General features: G+C 30.5%; 1 protein-coding gene across 2 annotated transcripts in view; it reads right to left on the bottom strand.

Moving 5' to 3' along the window:
• LOC130902164 (elongation of very long chain fatty acids protein 4-like) overlaps positions 1–23821 on the bottom strand; it is a 42573-nt gene extending 18752 nt beyond the window's left edge. The window contains exons 1-2 of one of the 2 annotated variants that reach the window (XM_057814051.1): positions 23684–23821; positions 23510–23616 (exon numbers count right to left, since the gene is read on the bottom strand). The gene's annotated coding sequence lies outside the window, so the exon portion shown is untranslated. Of the gene's footprint in view, positions 1–20171; positions 20319–23509; positions 23617–23683 lie in introns of those variants that run through there. The other variant, XM_057814052.1, reaches the window with a different exon arrangement.
• Between the last annotated feature and the right edge of the window lie 252 nt (positions 23822–24073).

Raw genomic sequence — 24073 nt, 5'->3', positions numbered from 1 at the left:
CGACATTCTTTTAATCAACAAACCAATAACAGCTTATAATCACGTAATGCTGGTAATGAGTTATTTATCAACTTTCACTTTCTCTCCTCTTGTTTGTTTAGTAGGAAACTGGATGAGAAATGCGTGTACCACAATATTCGCATGAAAAACTTTCAGAAAAATACTTCACAACGGTTTAAATTTAAACAAAATCATTATAAAATTCACGTTAAAATTTTTGTTATTTGCAATATGTTGATTATTGAATCTTAAAAACACGTTAATTAGTTGGAAGCATTTTTTTGTGAATTTCTAAGAAGATTTTAACTTATTTTGAATTGTATATCGGATATTTCTTTCATTTTAGTTATCTTTGATAACCATAATTTTTTTTAGTAACTTTTTCTGCACTTTGCCTGACAGGTCTTATAGCTGTGCTGTTCGAAATTTGATGTGTTTAGCTAAATGTGTGCCAAGCAATTGACGGGGAAGATAATAATTGATTTTTGAAATGTGTAAGCAATACTTTGTTTTGTGAACGGAAAGCGCAGTAAAAATTAACTTAAAATATGATGAAAGAAATGTTTTATTTATTATTCGCGATGAATTTCTCTCAGCTGTTTCATGGTGATATTTTCAATCATTTGCACAATTTTAGTCATCTCAGAACCAATTCTCCGTTTTGCTTACTTTGAGGTTAAATAACGACCAATTTGTGTTGTCTTCCATTAACGAAGACTGTCAAGATTGGGCTCCGGCAATGATTGTAAACGATCTGAAATGTCTCGTCAAATTTCACTCTTCTTGGAGGTTTTGAAACTCCAACATACACATATCTTTACATTAAAACCGATCTTATTGATCGTCGTAGTGTCTCCTTCTATCTGTGATAAGTACAGAGTATAACACACTATGTCCGGTCATGGATATCGCATTAGAAGAAGGTCAACATCATCTGCATGTTCTATCGATATTTCTACACTGTTCTTGATCGTTTACTCGATGTTCCTTTGCAGAATATAGCTGTAGATGTTGTAACTTGCATTCCTAGATTAATGGATATCTCCTTTTGGATTCTCTCAAACCATAAACTTAAATCGTGATTTGAAAACTTCGTTTGAATATCACAGCCTTAATACAACTCCTACTGCAAAGTGTTGCATCGTCACTTGACAAAATACAGTTATTTCTGCTTCTGACATGAATTGAAGGATTATCTCTTGTACTTTATATCAAAAGTTACTTCAGCAGAAATGGTTTTGGAGAAAATTGGAAGTAATTAACCTATAAAGTTTGTACGTAGCAACGGAAGGGAATATTGTTATTATAGAAATGAACCCGGAAAAACCAATATTCATTTCGTGCATTATATATAGAGTGTTTGGAAACGAAAAAAGCTCGATTTTGTTAGCAAATATTACCCATACAGGTAGTTATTTTCTTTGTAATTTAAATTTAAGGCTTGATCTTTATATTTTTTCATTTTCTATTATAAAAACAGTGAATCCACATGTTTTTATTAGTTCGAAGGTTGTAGGGATAAAAAGATTAAAAAATATTGTGAAACAAAGAGTCATTCCCTGATCTCTATTAATAATAGTTGAATACCAAACATCAAATTATCCAACTGAAAGTCCTGTAATATGCTTCTTGGATTTTGATTAAATATAGGTAATAGTTTAAGAAACTTAATAAAACATAATAAAAATTTGAAAATAATTTTTTAAGAATTCAAATAAAGTGATTAATAAAACGGATATCAAGCACCTTACACTTTTTTACAATAAAATGATATCTTCCATTGATTACTCTACTCTTATTTGAAAATTATTTTTGGTTGGCTATAGCGTGTTTTTACAGTTTTTGAAACTAATATCATTGCTGTTCATTTTATGCTTATAACTATTTTTCTAATTATCTAGTATTCTAGTTTATAGCATAGATTATAGTTGGTATTGATTTGGCGTAAATTTTTATTTTCACATCCTATATTTTCGTTTACCAAGATCTGTTTATTTAGTTCTTAATTAATATTGTTAACTGAAAAAGAGGAATAAAGTAAATGGTAGGTAAGAGAATAAACTTCAATTGTCATTTCTCTGTATTACAAATTAGAGTTTTGTGCAGAGCATATATTACAAATGAAAGTTTTGTTTTATTGAGCCTCACTTTTGGGTCAACCCAATGAATATTCGTAAGACGAGTCAAGGGATTTTTATATAAAATGCAGTATTTGATCAACAATTACAATAAATTGGTAAAATATTAAACAATTATAACAATGTAAAATTTTGGTAATTTGAAAAATAAGGAAATTAAATTTATAAAAAGCTTACCGAATTTTGCGTATTTTTCACTCACATAACAGGTTATCAAAATACTTTTTATAAAAATTCCATTTAATTATATCACTATTAAACTATAATAAATAGCAGATTTACTATTTTTTTATTAACATATCCTATAAACCACTGAATAAAATACTATAGGAACTACAAAGTTTTCAACAATTCAAAAATTTTTTCAGAAATTATTGAAAATAGTCTTAGGGTAAGTTGAGCTGAATTTTCGGTGGTTTATGGCAAGTGAATGATCTTAAGAATTGATCGGAAAGTGTATTTGTAAAATAATTTGGTGGGTTTAGAGAAAACTTCTCCTTCAAGTACGTTGAAATTAATGGAGGGGTACAAGGTGTGTAGATAGTACCGTTGCCAATAGCATCGTTGCACTTATCAATGTCAGGGACGGTCTCGAATTCAATAGCCATTAATGTCCGAATCAAAGAAGAATGTTAGTGATTATTATATCCATATTTAATAACCGGCACTCACGGGGAAAGTAGAATTATTTTAATGATTTAATTTGTTAACAAAATATTACTTAACAAAATATCAAACTACTTTATTCGTTCTCGTAAGTCATTTATCCAAATAATAAATTAAAAGTAGATTTACTTTTTTTGCATAATGTAAATATTATAATCAGAATACATAGACTAAATGAATTCAGAGAACTTGGAAAAAAATTACAGGCTTTCATAACCATATCCCGATTATTCCTATTTATATCTATGTTCTGACTGTCACTGACATTTTTGGTATAAACACAACCTCAACAAGATTTTGATTTCAGTACGGTTAGTGTTACTTGCAGTAAATTGACGTGGTATATCACAAGAGTGCACCAATGAACTCTATACATTAATACTATACTCTACAAAACTGAAATTATGAAGGTCTGCGTGAGCTGATGCATAGAAATTTATTAAACGTGCATCAAAAAATGTCTATAACATCTCACAGCTGATTATTCTTCATTATAAGAAATCAGAACCATGCACGAAATAAAGCTGTCTTTGAACAGAAGACAAAACAAGGAAAGATTACAAGGAAGAAGCAATTTAAAGCAAATAGTTGCATATTAATTTGTTATTACTGGTTACATGGAACAGTGAGGTTAAAATGACCTAAGACAGTCAACTCTGATTGGTACACAACCATTTGTTTAAAAGTAGTTAGTATAGAAATTTGTAAAAAGTCAAAGTATGCTTTCATATCACTGCTGAAACAATTCCATATTTAAACAACCAGAATGTTCAGTTGATGAGTCATTCACTATATAGCCCTTATTAGGCACTTAATGACATGTTTCTTCACATCGAATCAAACTGCTAGGTAAACGATTTTATAAACTAGAAGAAGTCATTTTTGCGTTTTGCATTCAAAAGTTACCTCCGTCGGAGTGGAAAACAAGTTCTTCGAACATTGGTGCAAATCCTTGTACAATGTAGAAAATGAAAAAGATTCTCTTGTTATAAAAAAGTTGGTCACTTCAGGTAATGACACGGAATTGCAAAAATAGAAAAAAAACGAATCAATGATTGGAATAAATTGAACAAATATTTAGGTTGTGGAACATCCCTGTAATATGAATAAACATCTATAAGGCACTTGCTACAAAAAATGGCAATGACAACTCCATACTAAAAATTAGAATGAAGTTTCTGAAGAGTTTTCTATAACAAAAGAATTACGATAGCGGTCATATAATAGTTAAAGAGGGTCATGTAAACATCTACCAGTTCCAATTACAGAAATTTTATGTGTTCATAAAATATATTTTCAGTTCAAAATGTTAGGAATTATTTCTCGTTGTCATTAGTGAAAGGTGTTTATTGTCGCTAAGTTTTTGTAAGATTTAACTATGTCCAATGAATAGTAATAGGTACCACTAACAATGTACCCTTGTACATCTATTCAGAATACTGATTTCTCTGTAGCATTATTAAGAATGAGTTTCTTCCTTAGCTAGTAGCGCTAGTATAAGAGTTATCTAAATATAATCATGACTACAGAAAGAAATTTTGGGAAATGATCATACAAAAGATCATTTTACAAGAAAGATTTCATTTTTCCATGAAGCCACGTTCACGTTATATGGTACAGTTAATCGCAATTGTAGATATTATTTTATAAAATTTGAATGAGACGAAAATACTAACTGTAACGACCTACCAAAGAGATCTGATTCGTTTGACTTGATTGTTAAAAAGTTTGAGGAGTCTTGCTATTGACCAATGATATAGACATTGAGAACAACTCGAGAGTTTACTTTTGACTGAATGGATTTGAACAAAATATTCCGAACTCAATAACAAATATGTATATATTCATAGATTACATTAAATTTAAAAGCTGCATGCTTGAATTATTAATGAATTTATTAGATGTAAGCTAATGATTTCGCGTATCATTATTCAATCGTTATTTAATATTTTGTTCTGGCAATTAATTTAACTTTCTTCTCACATACTTCCCCTCATTAAAAACTTTGTTGTTGTTCTCTTATTCAAATAAGTGCCGTTAGAACGTCAGCATGTTTTATCAGATGGGTCCTAATAAAATTTCATACATATATATATATATATATATATATATATATATATATATATATATTGACATTTAAAAAAAATAATTTTAACAAAAATTTTGTCACATTTATATCATATTTATCAATTATTTTTAAACATTTTTGATCATAAGTCTTTTGATAATGTTTTTAGTCAAAAGCCAAACGTTAAGTTGAGATAACATGAAATCAATCTAAGCGCTCAAGGAGTTTTAATAATAAAATATAAATAAAATAATAATAATAATAATAAAATAATTAGAAAAGAACTAATTTGAAATCAGGAGAGAAGAACTTTTAGAAGCATACACATATCAAAAGATCTAAGAAATAAGAAATTCAAGAAATGTATAAATATATATACAGGTTGTTTCAAAAAAGGTGATTTCGTCTTTAGGATAGATAGAAAACTGACAATTATTTTGAGTTTGCTCAGTAAAAAATGTTCGTAATCCCATCCATATTCAAGATAAAGGGCGTTGAATACACATTTTTACGATTTTGCCAAATTTTATGAGAGTATGTTTTGCAAGCTGATAGAGGTCGACCACGATAACTTTGGTACATCAGGCAGCCCCGCTTAGTTTGCGCACTCGTTAGTTTATTCTGGTTGCATAGGAGAATCGCCCATGTTTTAGTCTTTTTACAAGCAGGGACGGAGGTCGTACAGTTATTTTATTTAATGAGTTCAAGTGAATTCTAAGTGTATTTAAATGGCTCCCCAAGAAAATTAGCATTAAAGAAAAGGCTCTAAATAGCCAGACGAGGAAAATTGTTAATATCTAACCTAACCTAACCAATTTATGAATAAAGAAGCTGAAGATAGGCTAGAAATGCCATTGAAGAATTACAGGTTGGTATATACATATATATATATATATATCTATATATATATATATATATATATATATATATATATATATATATATATATATATATATATATATATATATATATGTATGTATGTATATGTATATATAAGGAAAGAATTTTAGCAGCAACTGGTATTACCAAAAACACCTTACAAAGGATCAACCGAGAAGGCCAAAAATGGATTTTTTTTATGTCTGAATAAAATAGAGGGCGCTAGTTACATGGTTCGTACCAAGTAGTATTGAACATAACTTTTTCAATATTAGATTAATTAAGCAAACTTTCAAGGGAAATTAAACATAGTAGTAGATAAATGTATTAATTGAACAAAAATCACAAGATAATTTTGAAAAAAGGCTAATAAAATAGAATAGAATTTAATTACAGTAAGTGTTCACATTTTCATGAATACACTAGTGTATCCTTTTTTCTAGAGAATCCATTAATCTTGGGAGTCAGCTATGAAGTCATTAAAGTGACGTTGAATTTCGTCTTGATTCTTGAGGTGAATTTACCTCTGTAGCATAAACTTTTTCTTTATGATACGATCAAACTTATTAAAATCGGAGCTTCTGCACCACTACCAATCCATCGATTCGTAATTGGTTACTCAACCAATTACGACACCTTCTATCAAAGTGCGGTGGAGCTCCACTGTACATAAAAATAGAGATCTTCGCTCGTTAAATCTTCTAATATCTTGAATAAGTTATTTTTTAAAAAATCCAGGTACATATCACCAATTAAATTTCCGGGTGGAATGTGATGACCCATTAATTTGTTATCTAAAGTTGCTGCCCAAAAACTAACTTTAAATACCGCGTAAAAGTGGACTCATCCCTGAAAAGGATATATTTAAAAAAAAAAATTGAATTCATGGTAAAATGTTTGACAAAAATCCAGTCTAATCGCTAGTTGGTCTGGTAAGAGCTCTTGGACTTATCTGTAATGATAAAGATGTAGCTGTTGCTCTTTAAGTATCCTTCAAGTACACGAAGAAGACGTATTTGTTTGTCTTGCCACATTCCTTACTCTAGCTTTTGAATTTTGACCAACTAAATTTAAAATCATATTTTTTCAATGGTTCTTGTTGTTCTTGGCCTTAGAGAATTTATTTTTTTAGATCTCACATTCCTAGTTTGTCGACAACGTCGTTCAAAGGCTCTAAATATATTTCTACTTTGTAAGTTTCTTCGAGGAAACTTTTCTGCATAAAGCGTAACAGCTGCACTAGAGTTTCCTAAACACTCGCCTTATGTTAATGATATGTTTGGTTATTCAAAACTGGAGTAAATTTTGATTAACAATATCTAATTTAACAAATAACAAGGTCTCAGAAAGGTAATGTATTGACTCAACGTCATAACTATCAATGAATAGTATGAAAGAAACAACATTATCAAAATATATTTCGATAAATACTTAAAGAAAAGTCGAAACGTCAAATTTTATTTCCTAAAATTATTAAAAAAACTAATTTTAAAACAGAAGACACCTAAAATCAAGAACATTAAGATGCATTGATATATCAAAAGGTCTAAGAAATATGAAATAAAAATAAATTATATTAAATTGACGTTGATAGAATTATTGATTAATTAAAATTGAAATATTTCAACAATGAGGTATGATGTTAATCAGTCCCAAACATACTCATACTATATAACAAACAACCAACTTTGCTTATATATATAGAGAGAGAAATGCTTTATTGTCAAAAAATTGTTACAATTGTAGATAAAAGCTTGTAAAAACAAAAACAAACATAAAAATAACTAAATAAAACTACAAGTAAATAAAATTTCAATATACAGAAGAACATGAGTAACAAAATTATAGGTAATAATAATAGGCGATAATTAGTATATAAGTCTTATATACGTCCATAGCAAAAATTAAACCAGTATGCAGCATGCTCGGAATTTGATTTCAATTGGAAGTTGGCAATTTTTTTGCATTATAAAATATTGAACCCTTAACTAATTCTGAACGTGGAATAGGTAGGTAAAGGTTGTGCTGACGAATTAGGTAAATGGATTCAAAGATGAATAAGGAAGGAAGGGTCAGAATTTTTAATCTTTTAAAGAAGTCCCTGCAGTGATCCTTGCTGTTTAGTGCGATTAAATATCTAGTAGCTCTCTTTTGTAGTTTTAAAATTAGCTCAAAATGAGTCGCACCACACGTACCACAGAAAATACTAAAAAAAATATATACGAATATTTCAATATAGGTACTAATTGCATGTAGTTACAAGCAAAAAAATTCTTCATTAGTATAGTTTTTTAACCATCTCGTAGGATAAAACAAAAAATATTTTTTTGGCGTCGTTTCGTCGCAAATCAAGAATGATTGGAAATGAATATTAATGAATGGGATTAAAATAATATTGTTATTTCTATGGTATACATTCCACATAGTTTTGAGTCTTTCCAGTTTTTGCTTTTCCATATTGAACGTCCAGTCTTTCTTGATACCTGCTAGTTTTGAAGCACCCGTATTTTCTTCAAGAACATACCTCTGTTCTTACGCAAAGTCATGAACTTTCGCCAATCGTACATGGTCGTAATTAATTGCACAATTCTTTGGAGTGTCTTCTGTGATTTTCTATTCCAATAATACATTTTTTTGTAAAAACAAAAGCTACAGCTACCAAATGCATAAAGATGATGGATTAATCACTCTTGACCGTTGAAAATATGACATTCATTTTTTTGTACATATTGTATGCTTATTGTATATATGACATTTTCAGACGTTAACAACATTAAAAGCCCTCTTTTATGTTTCTAGGCCAATGTAAACTGCAATTTCCGGTTCCTGGAGTGCAATTACCTCTTATCGTAACTTTTTTTCGAGTTAGTAACATTCTAGAGCTTTCCTGAAGCTAGATCGCTTCTAATCTCTACTAGGTATATTATTTGAGCTCATACTTGGATTCTATTTTTGTTTATTCTAGTGGAATGTTTGCAAAGAGTCAGGGTTTTTGTTGAGTCAGGTTTTGCCCCAATTTCCGTAACTTCTTTTAGCTGGTGAACTGTTTTGTAGTGCGGAATTGATATTTAAAACCACAATTTTCTCCTCTTAGTATATGGATTATTTTGTATAAACTAGTTTTGTAATCTTGCACATTTTTCATGTTCCCTTTCAGTATCATCTGATTTTACAAGGTGAAATATATAATAAAATGACAAACAGATGGAAAATAATGGATACTCTTTTGAAATCTGACAATTTTCTTGGAATCAATATTTTTTGTTTAGTATTCTCGACATTTTAAAATGAAAGTAGTAATAATATTTACAACTTAAGAAGAAAAGAATGGATTGTAGAGAAATGTATATTATGATTTATATTCGTTTTTAATTAATACTATGTAATCAATATTGCGGAACAACCGCTGGATTTTGCAGCACCAGGGTCATTAACATAGAAACGAAAAAGAAATTAACGTGTGCTGCACTTGGAATACAAAGTTGTAGCTTTTGTATATATTTAATTTCATTGAAGAGTAGGAATAGGACAAATTAAATACCAAATTCAAAAATATGTTTGTTAGAACCACTGTAGCAGTTTTGGATAAAAACATTCAAAATATACGAAAGAATTTTTGTAAAGAAAATTACAGTGGTTTTTAATTCAGATGTTTGTCTTGTCGTATCAATCTCAACTTCTATCGACTATTTTTAATGCCGATATATAAACAGTGATAGCCAAATTCAAAATGGAATATTAATGATGGAATTTGATTTACTTAGCTGTCACATGACAGCTATTTTTTGAATAGAAAACGTTTGTGATGGAATCGAAGAAATCTTAGTCATGGACATTTTTTCACTTTAAAGCTTCTGAATACCATTATGAAAAAGCTACGCGTCTGACCGTTGAACCAGTTAATAACAGTTTCTTTTCACATGTCATCATTTACCAAACGTAAAAACGTGATAAAATATTGATCTTGAAAAAGAGCAAATTTCTGATGAAGCTCGTCAATCGTGAATCTCCTATTTCCCTCATTAACTATTTATGACAACTCTACATTAGTGACTCTAGGTCATTCTTCATCACGAATATTAGCCCTTCCATCGTTAAAAAGTCTACACTATACACGCTCATCTCCATATTCATTACCGCTTCACCAGCAGGTGGCTTTCGACAAATCTAACTTTTTAAGCATGTACAAACTGAACAACTGATGTACTTCACTGTCGATGTCACTGTCTGATTGACATGGTGACAGTAACTCACCAATACATCAACAACATAAATCGTATTGGCGGCTTAGTAAGAGACTGGCAAATAGTGGTCGAACTTTAATTAATGTCACTTGAAATTAATTAAAATACACAAAGAAGCATATTTCCAAATTATTTTGGGTCATTCATATTGATACAAGCTTATATATTTTTATAGAATAGCCTGTAAGTTTTAACATTAGTTATTTCGTTTCCATAATATCGAATTTTGCAAAAAACAAGTTTTACTAAACAAGATAGTTTAGTGACCTCCTTTCGAGTTTACGAAATGCGCGTCGGACAATGTAACAGTGGTATATATGAATATCAACAACGTTTCCAAAAATTTCAACTTGCTGTAAGCAGCAAATATGTAGCATTGCCATTTGACATAAATCATTTTAATATAATCTATTTATACTGCTCCAATTATTATACCGAAAATCTCTGGATATAAGGTGAATAGTCGATTCAATTATTTTCTCGGATATTTAAGATAAATCACCTTGAATTTTTTCGTAAATGCAGAGGGATAACAAAAATTTGCAAAACTGAAGATGAACCTGAATATCAAAATATGATAATAACGATTATTTTCCTTTTTGCTGTCTGGAAGGTAGGTTCACCTCCTAACAGAATAAGTTTAGGATATTTTCTATTGTTAATAGGAAAAATTAAATTATTGAGGTGGTTAGTGACATGAACTGATAATTAAATACATGTTTCAAACAAATCTGAATTGTATTATTTGCATAAATTGTTTTCTTTTGCATTATTTTATGCAAACAATGGAATATCCTAAACTTATATTGAACTGTTAATGAACTTAAATTTAAATAATGCAGAAATTTTGAAATTGTATTACAGAAAAAAGAGGGTTGCTACTTAAGATTTGAGACATGGCAACAAAGATGTGGATACGTCAAATCTCATATTGCCATCATAAAGTCTGATATTTTTAATGATGAACGTACTCAGAACTCGTTGTCATATGAGTGCTATTTGAGCTGTTTGCAGAACTTGAAACTAACAGCAGTGTGCCGATCAAATTGCTTCCACGAAATACTATGGTGATGTCGATTGACTTTTTTGTCAAAATAAACATCCCCAATGGCTCGTAATTGCAAGGAAAGGTTTGTAACCACTGACTACTTTCGACGTCATTACATATTATTAGAGTGGTATAACAACTCTTCTTAGTGCTTGAGACCCGAATTGTAAAATTGTAATTGAAAAAATGTAGTTAAACATTCCCCAGCGAACTCTACCTGGCACAATCCTTAACTACAGGAATCAAATAGTAACGTTCCTTGATATAGTCGTTTTCTAGATAAGATAATCATTAAAACTAATGATGATAAAATTAAAACTAATACAAAAGAATTATGGTCTGGACGATACCTAAATTATAATTCACACCTTCCAAAAACACAAAAAACAGTGTTATATGATTAGCAGAGCTATAAAAACTAAAATAATCGTATATCCTATCCAAACACAATACAAATGTATGTCATAAATCGAAAAAAACACTGTCCCCTTTATATACAAAATTTAAAGAAATAACTAAAAATACAAAAAATCGAATATTATTAGTCGAATTTTTCAAAGAAAAATTAGACTATTACGGTAGGCATGACTAGAAGAAAAATGAGGGGCACATCATTTTTCCCATGTTTTGAGACCTCCTGAACACGATTATGATGGTTTTTCGAATGTCTATAGTTTATATATAACAAATGAATATTTCGAGGGGTCGCAGTGCAAAAAAAGTGGTTTTTGACCTTTGCTCACCTCTGCAGGTCAAACGAAAAGCGACTGAAAAATGAAAGTTCACATGTAGGTTTAATTAGTTGCGAGATGATTTCCTGTCTAAGGTCGAAACTTTCCATCTCCGCCCCTTTCCATTTTATGGTCATTTTTGTTATATTTTCTTATTTTTTTGGCCAGAAAAAGTTTAACTAGAGGTTTCGAACTTCGCATGCAAGTAGGGGTGATGTTGAAGAATTGTCTTTCTCAAGTTCAAAGTTTTCTTCTTCAGTTCTTCTAGCACAAAACGCCCGAAATCATTTTGATCGTTGTAATTGTTGAACTGGACCGCCTCCTATTTAATGAATAATACGAGTATGATCGTTGCTAGGTTGATTTTTTTTACTTCCTATTTTCGAAATTTCTTGTCATTATGACAATTTTTTCTTTGTTGTCAATTGGAATTGAACAAGAGGGTTCGAGACCACCGGGTCTATTGAAATTATGAATTTTCATTCGAGAGAGAGAGTTAACTTGTGAAATGAAAAGTTATTGAGAAATAGCAAATTTTCCATATAAAGAAATAAGATTGAGAATTGATATCATTTCCAAGAAATTCATTTTATGGAAAGATTTGTTTGTGTATTAGTTAAATTCTTCATTCGACGAAAAAGTCGACTTTCGTGATGGAGCTCTGCTGCTCACGGCTTTTTTTACTCTATACCATGTTTAAATTGTCCAAGAAATTATGTAGGAATGACTATGCAAAATCTAGAAAATAGGATAAATGGTCACAAAATAATAAATATTAACTCAAGATAAAAATTATCAAAAAATAATAATGACAGAAATGATCTTTTTAAATAAAAATAAATCATCAGTTATTTATAAACAAGACATAAAGGACTTAAGAAAAAAATATTATAATTGAATCAATTAAACTTTCAAACTTATACACCGTTAAGTATCTAAGGTAAATAAACTGATATCTAATATTACTCTCCCCTCACATTATGACTATACTTTTTGACATTTAAAAAAATTTTCAACAAAAATTTTAATATTTTATCGAATTTATATAACTTTTCACAATTATTTTAAATTATAAGTATTTTGATAAAGAAACTTCCAGATAAAATTAATTTCAAATAAAAATCAATTCAACTCGAGAAATTTTCTCCGGGGCATTTTCCGATTTTATGGTTTTGTATTATTTCGACTACATTTTTCTTAGTTGGTGTTGGTATTTTTTCTTCGTGTTCCGTCGTTTAGCTATTTCATATGTTTCTTCCTCATTATTTTTCATATTTAACATTTCTTGGAAGTACTCCTTCTACTTTACCAAAGTTTCGTCTTTTTTTGTTATTATTTTGCATTGTTTGCTTTTGATGAAAATTGTTTTTTGTTGCCCCATTCCTCTATTCTTGATAGAAGTGCTTCAATTAATTAGATAAAAATTTATCTTCAATGCATTTTATCCCGTTTTCCATTTCTTTTTCTTTTTTGTTCTGCATTTCTTTTTCATTACTTATTATTTTTAGTTTTTTTACTATATTTCCAACGGCTGTCGACAACTTTTATTGGCACTAGAATTCTTCTCTCCCGTTTTGTAATTTGTCAAAAGGTTATTTTTAACTAATTGTTTTGAATTATTATTATAATACATAAGTCAATGTTGAGAATAAATTTTACAAAGCGGAGCCAAAACGAGATTTTAGCAATACCGCTAGCCATACGACACGTGTGAAGTAAACAAATTCACATAACTGCCACAACACACTATAGACGTGGAGCTGGCTACAAAAAACAGGGTAGATAAGGTGCGCGCCATTTCAGCTTGTAAATTGGCGGCCCCAACTTAGTACATCACCAAACGCCACTTCTTAAGGTCAGTACAGGTCGAATATGAAAATCCTAGCCGGTTTTCCCGAACGAAAATATTGGCTGAAAAACCTCAAAAAGTGCGCGCGCGAAACCTTTTGTAACGTGGGGTTTAAACCTCAAATAAGAGCGGTGTAATAGTGCAAGAAGTTTTACAGGCTGGAAAACCCTCGTAAGAAGTGATCGAAAGTGCCGGAAAACTCATCTGAAAAACCTCATCAAAGATACAGATAAGGCCGATGCTTTTGTAAATGAGATTTTGGAAAACTGATAATGAATAGCATAAATGCAAGAATTGAACAAGACTTTTGCCCACTCAAAGTGACATCCATTTTGCACAAATTCAAAGAGAACAACGAAAATTATGAACAGGTAGCTGTCTTTAAAGAGGATATTAAAAACATTTACAATATTGCAGTACAATATTTACGATCTTGGACTGAAAAATTATACAAATACATAAAACATTTCACATAGAAGACTTTAAAAGATGTTCCTGAATAGATTCAAGTATCCTATCACAATACAACTTCAAAATTTATGATGGCAAATGTTTTAACCAACTGCAAAATCTTAAAAGTTTTCTGAACACAAACAAAGAGTTCTTTGATTTCAAGAAGCATATAAAAAGAAGCACATAAAAAATGAGTAGCCTATTTTCAATTGATGATAAGTCAAGATTGCTTTTCAGAATTCCTAACTTTTAATATTACTGTGATATTGCAAGACATAACGCAAACGTTGAAAGAGCTTTTTCCTTGATAGATCAGCAATGGACGAAAGAACGCAACAGATTACATGTAGACTATGTTGCCAAAATGTTGGTTGTAGAAATTAATTTAAAACATTTGACATGTGTGGATTGTTACAAATACATTTTAAAAGAAACTGAGCTCTTGAAGCAGATTTCGACAAACCAAAAGTATGAATAATTATTTTTATTGTGTGATTCAAAGAGAAGAAGATTTTAATTATTTTTTTTTTCGAATCTTACCCTCAGAAAACATAAAACACATACAACAATTTGACGGGGGTCCATTTTAACTCACATATGACGGAACTAAATTGACAAAGATCGTTATTGGGACGATAAAATTTTAAAATTATTGTGTGAAATTATTTTGTAAATTATTTCGTGTAACTTACACACAAAATAATTTAGTTACAAAGAAGGAACTACATTTGCTTTGAGCTTTTATCTAATAGATTTGTTAAATAATTTTATACCTTCGTTGCCTATCACTCCTGATCGTGACCTCCCAAATATTTGAATTTTCCACTTCCTCAAATTAATATTCCCATAATTTCATCATTTCATTGTTTGCAAACTTTCATTATCACTGAAATGGAATCATTTAACTATTTAACTTAAATAGATTTTAGAAAAAACTTTCAAAATACGATAAACTCTTTTTTTACGCTTTCACATTGTGTGAAATGATCTTAATAGTTCATTCATAGGTACTACCAAATACATATTAAGTTAAAGAAACGTTTAATGTTATTACAAAAATAGGGGTGCTCTCAATCTTTTGTAAAATCCAAAAACGTTCTAGTTTATTAAGTCCGGAGATCGTGATCTTATTACACTGTACTGTATGAAAATCCTCGACGCTCGACAAATATACGTTATTTCTATAAATTCTACCTATTTAACCCTTAACACCGACCTTAAAATTTTCTTATCACTTAACGTAGTCTAAGGATTACTAAAACAAAGGCACAACTGGTTGGATCTGGTTTGCAGCAGTGAAACCTCGTATAAAAAGATGTTTTGCGGAATAAGCTGACCGTTTTTTTCTTAAAAGAAAGAGACTTATCGGCTTATTCTATTAGAGGTAACGTAATGTAGCAACTTCCCAGATAACAATTGAAGAATTGAAGAACACCACTAGATCCCTTATAAATTGGAATCTTCTCATTTTATTTTCTGTATTCTCTCAAAACTTGTGGGTGAGGTAGAGGTAGAAACCACATATTAGAATTCAGTACAAAACAAAAATATGTTGTTAGTTTCCCACTAGTATCTATTTTTAGAGAAATTGCTCATATTTTCAATCGACGTTTGCCCTCCGTTGCAGGCTACCAAAGATAAAATATACCTATACACGGTATAAATTTCTTTACTGATATTGCTGTGCTTTTCGAGAAAATTTCGAGGTATTTTGTATCGTCCACCGTAATTTTGAATTAATTGGTTGTTTCATGGAACAATTGTTTTTACATATGTGCGCCCATGGGTGGAAGGTAAGAGAGAAAGTGTTGTTGTATTTGTTGTTAATGCTACTCTTCAGGAAAGGAGGAAATAGAAAGTTAAAATATTCATAATTATATGAATATATTATAGTTTTTTATGAGTCTCAAAACAAATCGTAGGCTATTTGGTTACTATTTAAATGTATTACATTTACGAAATATTAGAAATATGGTTTGAAATATATTGCTCTACAACTATTTAGTTCAAAAGACTATTTATCATGAAAACAATATAAATTGTTTTCTACTTTAAAAAAAATTGAAATTAAAATAAAATTTTGCATTAAATAAAATATAAAATCGTGATATATTCTATAAAATGCTTTTATATCGCTAACACTTCCAAAATCATAACTGAGTTGTTGAAACGTTTTTCTTTTTTAATAGATACGAAACGACGCAACAACTAGCTAGCTCTCCAGTGTTTCGGGGGTCTACTTAAAAATACGGTTTAAAACTCTGCCAATGATATAAAGCGTGCGGTCGGTCCTGTTCTAATATGTTATCCAGCTTCAGTTTAGCGGATGCGCAGGCTATGTATATATTTTTGTGACTTATTTATAAAGATTATATAAAATAGAGCTCTAGCAGCCGAAGTTAATCAACGATTTGATATTATAATGATTAATATTAGTTAGTTAATCATGTAAGTGTTAATCCATAAATAAATTACATAGGTTGCACCGTATGTATAAATCAATCCCAACCGGTTTGTGATTGAAAACTACTTACATCAATAAGAAAAACATCACAATACGTTTACATGCGACATTTATTATACGACGTATGGGTCTGAGAGTTGATAAGTACAGTATATTTACTCGAAAATTTGTTTCGAAGTTAACTCTAGTTTCAAACGATAAATACTAGATGCCATTTGAGGTCCATGAACGTAACTCAATTCATCTTTATCCAAATGTTCCTTCTGAGGGAGTCTTGAGACCTTATAGCTGACGCTGTTTATTTAGTTTCTTGAAGTATTTGAAAAAAAACTATATATTGTATAAACCAGCAATCAAAATTTTGCGTCAGCATAACATTCTCCTTTTAAATGCTTGAGAAGTACGTTTATTATTGAGGCCTACTTGCGGATATTTTTTTATGGCAATCCAGTCGTTTCAAAATCGGTTCAATTTAGCTCTGATGGCGCCCGCACCGGATATCAATTATCATGTGGGTCACTACGTTTAGACAAACTACAAGTGAAAAACTACAAAAACTGGAATCGCTGAGCCTACTTGATCATCTGGGAACATTAAGACAGTAAGAACTTCAATGTTGTGTTCTGCTCATAAACATGCTTCTGCCTTAGGACTTGCTGATTGTTCTGTAAGAAGAAATCACCATACAATATGGCGATAGAGCAGAAACTGTCAAAACGTGAAAACAATTCTGGAAGGAAAGCGTATGAATTCTACTGGATATCTTTATTGGGCTAACACCAGTTTTAGAGCGCAATTTTTCCAGTTACAATATTTGTCTTAGATTCTTTGAGGAAAATGCTATTGCTGTTTTAATACGTTCGGGCCGGTATATAAATATGTTACAATAATGTTTTCCACGTCTAAATAAGTTTGACTTTTGGCTCAACCAAGACCGTGCAACGACACATACCCCAACAGTATAGCTGCTTTGAGAAAACATTTCCCAGAACTTCTCTTCTCAATCAGGGGCGACTTGCAATGGGCGCCTTTGGATATTATCGAGATAGTCAGCAAATTCATTGGAAGATTGGGAGAGGAGAATATTCAGAAAAAATTCGTAGGAATTCAATCAGATGAAGAGTAACAACAAATAAGGAAATCTTGGCACTCTTCCAAATGAATTATAAAACCGGAATTCCAAAAAAAGTTATTAAGATCAGGTGAAGGGGGGAAGAGAGAAAACTATTTTTCCCATCAGCCGGAAAACTAAATATAGAATGAAGTAAAATTGATTATTGACTTACGTTCAATTTAAGGATGTATTCCTAGGTTTTAAATTACTACAGCGAACCATGATTGCCGAAAATTACAAGTAATTGTTATTTCACATTCAGTTTAGTTTATTAAATTGCGTGATTAGTCAGAAAATTCAAAAATATGGATAAAATATTAACATGAATGATTAAAATTGATTCATTTCTCTAAATTTTATATGAAGTCAATGTTTAGCAGTTATAAAATAATATTGGAATTAAATTGTCTTTTCCTAGTACCACATGTGGTTGAGGCAAGCGGAACTAATTCGCTGGAGCCTGGTATATGACAATTGACCATCTAGGAGAGGATAGAGTCGATAATTAGAATGTAACTCATTAGAATATAAATAGACTTTAACCGAGCCGGATTGGCAAATTCTGCACACAAAAGAATCCAAACCAACTCAAAGGATACTCATCGTATCAAGGAGCATGAGAGGTTCACGTGAAACTGATATAATTGGTGAATCCCCCAACCAAATCGTCACAGATCAATTGATTCGTTGAGTAAATAAAATCAAACCAAGTGTATTAATTAATAAAAGATAAGAGCTCAACGTTAAATATTAGATATTGTTCATTACCATTTCAATTCACAGGTTCCTCATAAAACTTTTCTATCGATTAAATTTGAATATCACACAAAGGTGATGACTGAAATGGATTATTTCTTCCTAAAATTTCAGTAAGGCCAAAAACTTCTGTAATTTTCATGCACTCTCAAAGGACCACCCACGGCAAACTATGACATGAACACTACGTGCATGTATTTTGGCTAGAGTTGGTTATTTCCAGCATTTGATATGAATCATATTACATCTTCACAGTTTTCCACTCAATTTATTAAAAAAAATATAAATTATGGTGTTTATTTTTTTTCTCTGTAGCTATTGGTTTTGGAAATCAAATTTAACTATAATATTTTCATATAAAACAAGGATTTTAATTTATAATTTCATTCCATAGAACTTCATTATGAAAAAAAGTTTTGATTTGAAATAAAGTTAGGGTTGCTAATTCCACCTATGTATAATGTAACAGGAATATTGAGAAAATACTTGTGATTAGTCCTTGGCGAGTGCATGAAAACAATCCCCATCTAAATTTTGTCGCATCAATTTAGAAACACCTTGTATATACATACGAGATATAATTAATGATTCTGCGATATTGAACGCAAGACAATTAAGTTACGAGCTGAGAATATGCAACACTTATGGAATATGCTATGACACCATATTTAGAATTCATTTTAGCTGTTTACCATGTTATTTTAGTTTTTCAGTTTCTGTCTAGGTTTTTTTCCATTTACTAATAATTATCTAGTATATTTTATTTAAATTAAGAAAATTATTGGAGTATTAATTTGCACTTTTCAATTATATTGTAAGCTGTGAACTGCAATTTACATTTTCTGTATCTAAAACTGGGGAATACCATGAAAACATTGAAAAAATACCATTTTAATAATGAAGTGTGAATAGCAAATTTCTATGAACTTGAAGCATAAGACTATGATTTAAAAGACTTTTTTACACTTCAGCTCTAGCGGCAAAATTCAACTTTAAAGCGAGACATTAAATTAAAAGTCATTTGAATTCACTAAGATGCAAAAATTAATTCTAAACAAATGATATTTGAGCAAAAATTATTCATATTATATTCAGATTATAATGCTCGTTGTAATTATTTATTGTTGTTAAAGTAATCTTTTTTAATTAAAATAGAATATTAGGAACCAAAAGCCTATTCATTTTAGGTGAGAATTTCAAGTTTGGAAAGGTTTGAGTTGTTTAAGGACCTTAAACTTTATATCAAATATATGTCACGACAGTGCCGTTTCATTCACAAAGCAAAGCTGAGAAAATAATTATTAAAGATAGAAAATCAGATTCCAGACGAAAATAACAAAGAGGGAAATTATTAAAATTAGAATGAAGAACCTTTTACTAACTCTAATGCCACTCAAATTCACATGGATTTAAATAAGACTCTGAAGGCAAAGAAATTGACAAAATTGGGTATAGCTGTGGATGGACAGTATTCAATACATAAAGATAAATGCTATTGCCCACTTATATGTTACAATTCTTTTGTTGCATATTCGTATTCGTGGGTAATAGCCATCATTATATGCTTTTGAAAAATATTTCAGAAAAGGTATATACGTACATCAGAAATAAACCTAAACTAAACAATTATTCGCTCATTTATTTTCATTGTCTTATGAATGTTGAAAAGCTATATACATACAAATTATTTATTGATAGTACTCAAACTGTAGAAAATTATTGCAATATAATATACTAAATCTATTTTCGAATGTTCCTTACCATTGTTATTATCACTTAAAATCCATGTTAATCTTTAATAAACTAAAAAACGGTCTTTAAACTCCCCATAACCTATAAATTTTCACCCACCATTCCTAACTCTAACAAATGATCACACCCTTCCCTGCGCAACGACCTGCATACACTGAAAAGAATCAAAGATAGGCTTCGCGATCCTACAGGAACGCGTATTTTACAGTGGTCGATAAAACAACAGCTATGCCAAGAAATTTTTAACGTAGATCTGTCAGAAGTTCTTCAATATGTAATGAGGTTCTAAAATATTTTTGCTGTAATGATGTCAATTTCTGATATTATCTACAAATTGTTTGTGACTGAATCCGCGACACAATTTTGATTTGAATGTTGAGCTCTTTAAACACCTCAAATCCTCTTCACACTTGAAACATACTAGACTATTGTATTTTTTGTTTTTTATATTTTATTTTAATTTAAAAAGTCACTTTAGCCACAATAATTAGCACTGTAAATTTTTCCACGTGAAATGGATATTTATTGCACAAATAAATATTTTTGAAGATTTATATTAATCCTTTTACATTCACATTCCGAGACTTAATGTCAAAAATGAGTATAGGAGTGACTGGATGATGTAAAAATAATGCTGTGACATATAAACATTTTCTAATACGACACCTCATTTCTGAGTTATAGGCTTTTAAAGTTGCGAAAAGTTATATTGAGGTATATTTTCTAAATTATTCATTAGACATTATGAATTTCTAATGAATGATTACATATGTCCATGTAGTATATTTGACGGAATAAATAATTCTATACTACTATCTAAAATCCAGGGGCGGTTCATGCTCAATGGTTAACAATCCGTAACTTTCAGACAACCTGTACAATCTAAAAATAGCAAAAGTGAATTTTTCAATCGATTTTTTAACAAAACTCTTCATTTAACTCAATTGTACATGCCAAAGAAACCGTTCGCCATACAGAGACATTCTGAAGCAAATCATCAATAATGTAATTATTTATTGAAAATATTTACAGGAGGTTTCAAAACACAATCAAACATTTCAAACTGAACTGCACACTTGAACATCGTGTTACTTGAAATGTAGAAAAATTTAGTTGGTTAGCCTGCAACTTTTCAAATAAACACAAAAAAACTATAATAATTGTTCGAAATGGTGACCTTGCACTTCTACACACTTCCGGAGTCTACGAAGGATATTTCTTTGAACTTGGAAGAGCATTCCAAAATTCTGCATTATAGCGTCATAAAGGAAGTTTATTCTATCGATCATATTGCTCCTTGTGTCCAAGCTTTTGAAATATCCCAAAAAAATCAATCCATTATATTTAATTGAGGGGAACGTGGTGAACATGCAAATGGACTTCCCCGACCAGTCCACCTATTAGGAAAAATCTTATCAAGATGGTTTTTTTACACCCGGAAAGCGTTCAGTATACAACCTTCTGGCTTCTGACAAGTTACTAGAAGCTAAACAACACAACAAATGCATGTCAGTATATTCCCTAAAGGTAAATTCTACCATAATGAAACTCTAAATACGATGTGTTAATTATTTCTGACAGGTTTCGAAAATATTGACAATAAACTGATATTAAGTCGCTTGCAATTTTCAATTAAATAACACGAAGTTATTTGAAAATAGCTTACTAGATGAAAAATAATTATTAATCTCATTCAAACTTTTTCTAATGCCGGTAATATGTTTTTCAATAGTATGTAATACAAATGGTTTTTTATTTATACATTAGATCTCCAAGAAATATTTGATTATATTTTAATACCTCCTATAAATATTTTCAATAAATAATTTATGATAATTTGCTTCAGAATGTCTCTTTATGGCGAACGGTATCCTTGGCGTGACTCAAAAATCTACATATCTCCGAAACCATAACTTTTATCGAGGAGTATTTAATCGGTTTAAACATTCATTTTTGATTTTTAAATTATCCAGGTTGTCTCTATAAAAGTTACGGATTGTTAACCATTGGACATGAGTCAAAAGTACTCTTATTAACATCTCTTTACAGCGTTGACTCTTTCTGAAGTTCTGTTCATACGCTCCAGAGCATCAGTGTTCGTAATTACCTCGAAAGAACTTATTTTTAAAATACGACGATAAACCCACATCTCAAACTCTTCCAAAGTCCGTCTAGCGGTCTGATGCTAGTGAAAATTAGTAATAATTCGTATATCTTCGATATGATTGTTTCAGCATCGTATCAGGTTTTACTTTGCCGAACACTTTTTCAAAATCGACAGCACATATATAAACATGTATCCCTACATGTTCAACCAGCACTTGAGTTGTAAACAATGCTTCACACGTACTCAATCTATTTCAGAAAAAATTGAGAGTTTTCAATTCTTTTTTCAAGTCTATGTGGTAGATTATTTTCAAAAAGGTTTTTAACACGTGGCCTATTATTCTAAATTCATTGCATTCTGTTGTCTTATACTTTTTCGGAATTATCCCGAACTGGATGTAGAATAATGCCAGTTTCATAAATATTATTGAACAAGTTCGTTGGTACTTTTATGCCATTTCAACCGAGCAGCTTAGTGTTTCATCTACTTCTACTGCTTTTCCGTTTTTTCGCATTTTACTGCTATGAACACTTCTTTTTCGGTAATAATAGGACCCGTTATATACGAAAAAATGTTTTTCTTTCTTATGTTTAACTATCAAAAATGCTATCAGTTTTTTCTTTGTGAAGTACTTTGGTTATAGATGCTTCGGCAGGCGTCAATAACGAAGCAGATTAAAAATGTTTATATACATCTGCAATTAAGTTGTAGCAAATCTAATTTATTTAACTTGATCTTAAGTTATTGAAATTTAAAAATGACAGAAAACCTACCACTCTTTTGACATAAACGATTTCTTGATAATTATAATATTAAATGACTGCAAATTTACTAATTTAGTAACCATTAAATTATTTTTGAATAGTATATCAGTAATTGAATATGTATTTACGGTGATCTTATATTTTAATAAATTATTCTGGAGTAATGGCGCACACTGTTTACTTCTCATCGATTTCCGCATATGAGTTATTTGAAAGAATCTTATATTCAGCATGGAAACCTGACATAAATCGAAATATGAGCAAAATACTTCACGAATGCACTGTATGATATTGTTAAATGCTATCAGGTTACGAAAACTTCCATGGACATTTGAAACAAAATGTTATCTTACTTAAATATCTTACTTCACACTAAACTGACTTACGCCATTATATTGAGTCTATGGTAAATTGTAAAACTTCATCTGATTTAAGCTAGAGAGACCTTTTTCAAATTCTTTGATGGTAATACATACATTTACGAGAACTGATCCCTTTCAATACAGTGTCCATTAGGTTAACACATTCCCAACTAACAGCTCAAATGTGGCTTGAACCGAAGATCTTCATCCTCTGGAAACCACTGCAAATATGATTTCATTAACCACAGAAGCAGAACAAGGCGGATGCTCAAATAATTCGAAACCTACCTGATGTAATTGCGACTGCAGTTATAGCGAACTTGTGAATAATTATATTATGCCGCTGCGAGTGAAAACTATTTCGCAAGTTCCCTCAGTGTTTTCCTTTAATCGACTCACGTAATTTGCATAATAAGTACCTGTAATTGTGGTTGCCTTTTGTATATGGTGCCTTCAGTATCCCAAAAACCGGTTAGCGTTACCTTTCCTGTTGAAACTTGCATCTTGATTGTTTCCGTCGATGGTGACCATGGATGTTTCAAGTTTAACTTTGCATTTTGAACTGTACATCATAGCGATTGCAATTAATTTTTTGATGCTTATGTCGGCAGTCATTGCTTCAACTATTTGTTCCACATCGATTGCACAACACAAGATCATGGACTTTTTTAACTTCGT

This window comes from Diorhabda carinulata, chromosome X (genome assembly GCF_026250575.1).
Source record: "Diorhabda carinulata isolate Delta chromosome X, icDioCari1.1, whole genome shotgun sequence".
Classification (NCBI taxonomy): Eukaryota; Metazoa; Arthropoda; class Insecta; order Coleoptera; family Chrysomelidae; genus Diorhabda; species Diorhabda carinulata.
The sequence above is the reverse complement of the archived record's forward strand: the minus strand, read 5'-3'. Positions and strand labels throughout refer to the sequence as shown.